The sequence below is a fragment of the Pristiophorus japonicus genome, unplaced genomic scaffold, assembly GCF_044704955.1.
Source record: "Pristiophorus japonicus isolate sPriJap1 unplaced genomic scaffold, sPriJap1.hap1 HAP1_SCAFFOLD_113, whole genome shotgun sequence".
Taxonomy (NCBI): domain Eukaryota; kingdom Metazoa; phylum Chordata; class Chondrichthyes; family Pristiophoridae; genus Pristiophorus; species Pristiophorus japonicus.
In genome coordinates this window covers 1,453,760-1,460,696 of record NW_027250788.1, presented here as the reverse complement: position 1 = coordinate 1,460,696, position 6,937 = coordinate 1,453,760, and the positions used below count along the sequence as shown (strand labels likewise).

The following is a 6,937-nucleotide window of genomic DNA, read 5'->3' as shown; positions in this document are numbered from 1 at the left end:
CTTTATTTTTGGAAATTGTTCTTCCAGAATTAATATTTTCTTTGCTGTTTGGCAATAACCAGACCCTTGCTCCAAGGTCTGTCTCACTGTTTCCCCGGTGTCAGGCAGAGATACGCCTGCTGTCCTCATTTATTTCATGTGACAGGACACAACAGTTCAAAATCACCCTGCAGGTGGCCACACCCAGCACTGAATAGTCAGGATGGCCGAGCGGTCTCAGGTGCTGTGTTCCGCTCGCAGTCTCCTCTGGAGATGTGGATTTGAATCTGACATTTCTTACTTTTTATAATTAAGTGAAACTCATTTTTTGACACCACAACTCACTCCAAAAAACTGGGATTCAGCAGTTCACCTGCTCGCTTCACATTTCCGTCTGACCTGGTGCTGAAAGTGGAGATGTTTCCGCAGTGTCGCGGTTCACATGTTTGCCTCACAAGTGAAAGCTCACTGGGCGGGAATGTTTTCTGTAGCTTTCTCCTCATGCATGCTCAGGGAAGAGTTTGTTCTCCAGTGAAAGGTCATAAGATCATAAGCATGGAAGGATTAGGGGCCGGAGTAGGCCATTCGGCCCCTCAAGCCTGGTCCACTATTCAAGAAGATCCTGGCAGTTCTTCGACAACAAGTTTAAACATCTGGTTATGTTCCTAACATCATTTGAACCGCAGTGTTTCCGTAGCGTCGTTGTTATCACGTTCGCTTCACACGCGAAAGGATCCCGGGCGGAACGTGATTTTTGAGACTATTTTTGCCGTGAAATAAATTGGACAAAAGTCGCCCCAGATTCCTTGTCACATGAGCAATAAACATTTTAAACCAGTCTCCTAAATACAGAGTGTTATGTCTTGAATAAAGAATCTGACCAGATACTGCAAACTCAAAGTAAGGTGTGACCGTCGTCCTTTATTACAAGTCTCCAGTGTGCCTATCCAACCTATGAGGACTCCTGGTGCACAGGTGCTCCCAAGGGATTGTGGGATCCCTTGGAACACCAGTGGATGAGCCCTCTGATGGTTAAACAAGGCATTTACAGGTTTATATATGTAACAACACTCCCCCCGCACCGCTCCCCCCAGCCTCCCCAAAGTCAGTAGTGTAACTATTTACAATTTGATTCAATCTGTGGCCTTCCTTTCCCTGGTTGAACTTCTCGGTGCAAATGCTGGTTTTGGTGAATCATTTGTTGGGCCCTCGCTGGTCTGCTGGGCGTGGTGAGTCCTGCTGGGCTGCTGCGGGTGATGGGTTCTGCTTCGTGGTCAACCGCTGGGTTGAGTGCCACTTGTGTGTGTGTTGGAGGAGCGAAAAAGGTAGAGTCTATTGTGGGTTGTTCTGGATAGTCCGTGAATCTGAGTTTGGTTTGGTCCAAGTGTTTCCTGCAGGTGAGTCCATATGAAAGTTTGACCAGGAACACCCTACTCCCCTCTTTGGCCACGACAGTGCTGGGAAGCAACTTTGGACCTTGTCCATAGTTCAACATAAATACAGGATAATTAATCTCGATTTCGCGTGGCACATTTGCTTGATCATGATATGTATTCTCTTGAAGCCACCTGCTCTCCACCTGTTTGTGTAGATCAGGGTGGTCTAACGAGAGCCTTGTCTTAAGTGCCCTTTTCATGAGCAGTTCCACGGAGGGAACGCCAGTGAGCGAGTGGGGTCTTGTGCGGTAACTAAGCAGGACTCGGGATAGGTGACACTGCAGTGAGCCCACAGTTACCCTCTTCAAGCTCTGCTTGATTGCTGCACTGTTCTCTCTGTCTGACCATTGGATGTTGGTTTAAACGGGGCAGATGTGACATGTTTGATCCCATTGCGTGTCATGAACTCTTTGAACTCAGCACTGGTGAAGCACAGCCCATTGTCACTGACAAGAACGTTAGGTAGGCCGTGCATGGCAAACATGATCCGCAAGCTTTCAGTGGTGGCAGCGGACATCATCTCACATTCAATCCACTAGGAGTACGCATCTACAACCACAAGGAACATTTTACCCAAGAACGGGCCTGCATAGTCGACATGTGCCCTAGACCACGGTTTGGCGGGCCAAGACCAAAAACTTAGCAGCGCCTCCCTGGGTACATTGCTTAACTGCGAGCATGTATTACATCTGTGAACGCAGGACTCTAAGTCCGCATCGATACCGGGCCACCACATGTGTGATCTGGCTATCGCTTTCGTCATTACAATGCCTGGGTGGGTACTGTGGAGATCACTAATGAAAGTGTCCCTGCCCTTTTTTGGCACCACTACTTGATACAGTCTGCCTGTATGGACATTTTATCTCTGCGCCGCTGGTACGGCTTTATTTCTTCCTGCATCTCTAACGGAACACTAGACCAACTCCCGTGGAGCACACCGTTTTTTACTAAGGACAATGAGGGATCCTGGCTCATCTAGGTTCTAATCTGTCGGGCGGTAACAGGTGATTGCTCACTCTCGAATGCTTCCATTACCATAACTAAATCTGGGGTCTGTGCCATCTCCACCCCTGTGGTGGGCAATGGCAGCCTACTGAGAGCATCGGCACAGTTTTCTGTGCCTGGTCTGTTGCGGATGGCGTAGTTGTATGCAGACAATGTGTGCGCCCATCTCTGGATGCGGACCGATGCATCTGTATTTATCCCCTTACTTTCAGAAAAGAGGGATAAAAGTGGCTTATGGTCAGTTTCCAATTCAAATTTGAGCCCAAACAGATATTGGTGCATTTTTTTTACTCCATAAACACATGCTAACACTTCTTTTTTGATCATGCTGTAGGCCCTCTCAGCCTTAGACAGACTCCTGGATGTATAAGTAACCAGTTGCAATTTCCCAGATTCATGAGCTTGATGCAATACACACTCAACATCGTATGACGACGCATCACATGCTAGCACCAAACGCTTACATGCATCAAACAGCACAAGCAATTTGGTTGAGTATAACAGTTTTCGAGCTTTTACAACGGCATTTTCTTGGCTTTTACCCCATACCTATTCGTTTTCTTTATGCAGTAAAGCGTGCAGTGGTTCGAACAGTGATCTGAGACCCGGTAAGAAGATACGAAAGTAGTTCAGGAGTCCTGGAAATGACCGCAGCTCCGTCAGGTTCTGTGGCCTAGGTGCGTTGTCGATTGGCTCCATCTACGAATCGGTGGGCCTGATGCCGTCCGCCGCAATTCTTCTCCACAGGAACTCCACTTCAGGCGCCAGGACAACGCACTTCGAGCATTTTAACCTTTGCCCCACGCGATTAAGCCGACTAAGAACCTCCTCTAGGTTCTGCAGATGCTCATCTGTGTCCCGACCTGTAACCATGATGTTGTCCTGGAAGACCACGGTGCGTGGGACCGAATTCAGTAAGCTTTCCATGTTTCTCTGGAATATTGCCGCGCCTGATCGAATCCCAAATGGGCATCTGTTGTGAATGAAGAGATCTTTGTGCGTGTTGATGCAAGTGAGGCCCTTCAATGATTCCTCCAGCTCCTGCGTCATGTCGGCTGAGGTCAAGTCCAGCTTCGTGATCGTCTTTCCTCCGCCAGCGTCGCAAAAAGATTGTCTGCCTTTGGTAGTGGGTATTGATCCTGAAGGGAGAAACATTTGATAATTACTTTGTAATCACCACAGAATATGACGGTGCCCTCTCCCTTGAGGACTGGAACAATCGGACTGGTCCGCTCGTTGAATTCGATCGGCAAAATGATGCCCTCTCGTTGCAGCCTGTCCAGCTCGATCTCCATCCTCTCTCTCATCGTGTACGGTACTGCTCTCGCTTTGTCATGGATAGGTCGCGCCCCGGGGAATTAGGTGGATCTGCACTTTTGCTGCTTGTAACTTCATGATGCCTGGTTCGAACAACGAGGGGAATTTGTTTAAGACCTGGGCAGACGAAATGTTGTCGACGGGCGAGAGCACACGGATATCGTTCCAGTTCCAGCGTATATTCCCCAGCCAGCTCCTGCCGAGCAGCGTGGGGCCATCGCCCGGTACCACCCAGAGTGGTAACTTGTGTATCGCTCCATCGTAGGAGACCTTTACAGTATAACTGCCGATTACGGAATCAGTTCATTTGTGTAAGTTCTCAGTTTAGTGCGAATGGGAGTCAGGACTGGCCTTGAGGCCTTGCTGCACCACAATTTATCAAGTCTTTCTGCTCATAATGGACTGGCTCGCGCCCATGTCTCGCTCCATTGACACCGGGAGTCCATTTAATTCAACCTTCAACATTATCGGGGGCACTTTGTGGTAAATGTATGCACCCCATATACCTCTACCTCCTCAGTCTGATGCTCTGGTTCGTTGTGATCTGCCGTGGATCTGCCCTCCTCTGCAACATAGTGGTTTGCAGGATTAGCAGGGTTTGCAGCTTGCCTGCACATTCGTTGCAGGTGTCCCATTGTTCCACAGCCCTTCCAAACGTATCCCTTGAAGCAGCATGAATGGAAACGATGATCACCCCCGCAGCGCCAACAAGATGTTAATGGCGTAGCATTCATCACCCTTGATGATGGACTCTGAGACATCTGCAAACGTACAGCTGCAGGCATGTGAGGCCTGCCCTGTACGTAACGATTTGAAAACAACATTACTTTGTTCACAGTACTTGTACAGCACTCGTGTGCTGAGAGATTTGATTGGTATTGTCACTGGTGGCGATAAACGCTTGGGCTATCGCTATAGCTTTACTCAAGGTTGGGGTGTCGACTGTCAAAATTAGTTTACGAAGTATTACTTCATGACCAATGCCAAGTACAAAGAAGTCCCTGAGCATGTGCTCCAAATGTCCTTCAAATTCCAAATGCCTGCAAGGTGTCTTTGCTCGACGACATAGCTCGCCACTTCCTGGCCTTCAGACCTTTTGTACATGTAGAACCGGAACCTCGCCATCAGAACGCTTTCCTTCAGGTTAAGATGCTCACGGACCAGTGTGCACAAATCAACATACGATTTCTCTGTGCGTTTCGCTGGAGCAAGCAGCTTTTGTATGAGGCCATAAGATGGTGCCCCGCAAACAGTGAGGTGAATCGCCCTTCCTTTGGCAGCATACGCTTCTCCTTCCAGCTCGCTGGCCACGAAGTATTGGTCGAGTCGCTCCACTAAGGTTTCCCAATCATCTCCCTCCGAAAATTTCTCCAGGATGCCCATTGGTCTCTGCATCGTTGCGGTGGGGTTCGTCATCTGTATCTCATCGCCAGTTATATTGCATGACTAAAGAGCTCAAAGTAATTTGTGACCTTTGTCTTTTATTGCAGGTCTCCAGAGTGCTTCTCCAGCCTGTGAGGCCTCCTTAAGTACAAGTGCTCCCAAGGGATTGTGGGATCTCTTGGGACTCCAGGGGATGAGCCCTCTGGTGGTTAAACAAGGTATTTACAGGTTTACATACATAACACTTGTTTGCATAAGTTCTATGCAAATTGAAAGGTCTCATTCGGTATTGAAACGTGGAATCTCTCGCAAATTGCCATTAACAACCCTGAAGTGAGAATCATATCCCTGGACCAACGAAACAACTGCTTGACAAGAATGGCGATAAAGTGTAACAATTATAAAAGCATGTTATTGTGTATATCTATTCTTTGTAGCCGGAGCACATGAGACCGAATCAGTGACTTTGCTTTTTCGACCTGTCTTCTGAAGCGCCGCACGATCCCACTCCAACAGTCAATGAGCTGTTCGGACGTTAGTGTATCCAGACTGTGGGTGGCCACCCCGAGCGCAGCAGAGGGGTTTCTGCATTAGTTCTGGGTGGGGACAGTATTTCCCCTTCTCTCTTCCTCTTGCCTATATCGTTGTGCTTTGATTTCTCTATTTATTCCTCGTCTTAGTTTCTAGTGTTTAAAAGGGAACAAACGATGAAATGGGTTTCACTGTAGAAAAGAATTTCTCTCACTTAAATATAGACGCGCTACCGTTGCGCCATGAGGTCTAGGCAGCTCGCCGTTGATATTCACGGTCATATATAAATATATATAAATATATCTACATGTATCATAGCTGTTCCCTGGTGGTCGAGGGGTTAAGATCCGGCGCACCAACCTGGTAACAATACTCAATCAATTCGTCAAATAAAAATAATTGAGGTCTGTGAGACGATTAGTAATTGCTGTAATCACCATGAATAACCCCATTACTTTATGTTACGGACCGAACTTACAGATTCTCTTGTTTCTCCTGCCCGTTGCTGGACACGTGTTCCTGGTTTAATTTTGAGTTCGCTGATCGCGGGGAGACGGTAGGAGCCTCTGTGGCCACACTGTGAGGATGTGGAAGTGAACACGGTGGCTGGGTGATCCGTGACATTTCTGTAAAGGGCAGCGGAGGAGAAGGATTGACAGCTTTCAGTGTGGGACAGAAGTTGTTTAAGGTGAGCCAACACATTCCCGATCAGCACAGAGGGAGCTCACTGGTCAGCTCCCCTCTGTTGTGGCTGCTGTGCCAGAGGTTTCTGTAGTGCAGTGGTTATCACGTTCGCTTTGCACGCGAAAGGTCCCTGTTTCAATCCCGGGCGGAGACATTATGTTTAAAGTTGCTATAGTGGAACAATCCGAGGTGAGTTTAGTCTCCTGGCAAATGCTGCCTGACCAGCTGAGATTTCCAGCAATTGCTGTTTTTATTTGCTATTTATTCTCCCGGCAAAAGGGCTCCCTTATTCCTTAATTGCTCTTTATTCCACTTCAATAAATAGATAACTTTCAGTGAGAGAAAACGGATCCACCGGGGATCTTTCGCGTGTGAGGCCAACGTGATATCCGCTACACTGCAGCCCATCAAAGGGTGAGAAACCACTGAATATAAAGGATGAGCTCACAAATATCAGGGGCAGTGCAGTCTGGTCAACGTCAAACTCTCCTTTCTTATTCAGCAGAGGCATGAACGGGAGTCAGACGCCACAAAGTCGCCATTAAAGACAAAAATTCAAATAACACTTCCAAATCTTTTCACTGCAAAATTCTTGCACTTTA

General features: G+C 47.8%; 1 non-coding gene across 1 annotated transcript; it reads left to right on the top strand.

The window, feature by feature from the left end:
• Positions 1-6,416: 6,416 nt before the first annotated feature.
• On the top strand, positions 6,417-6,489 carry trnaa-ugc (transfer RNA alanine (anticodon UGC)). The gene has a single exon. It is a non-coding gene; the product is annotated as a tRNA-Ala (tRNA).
• The last annotated feature ends 448 nt before the right edge of the window (positions 6,490-6,937 follow it).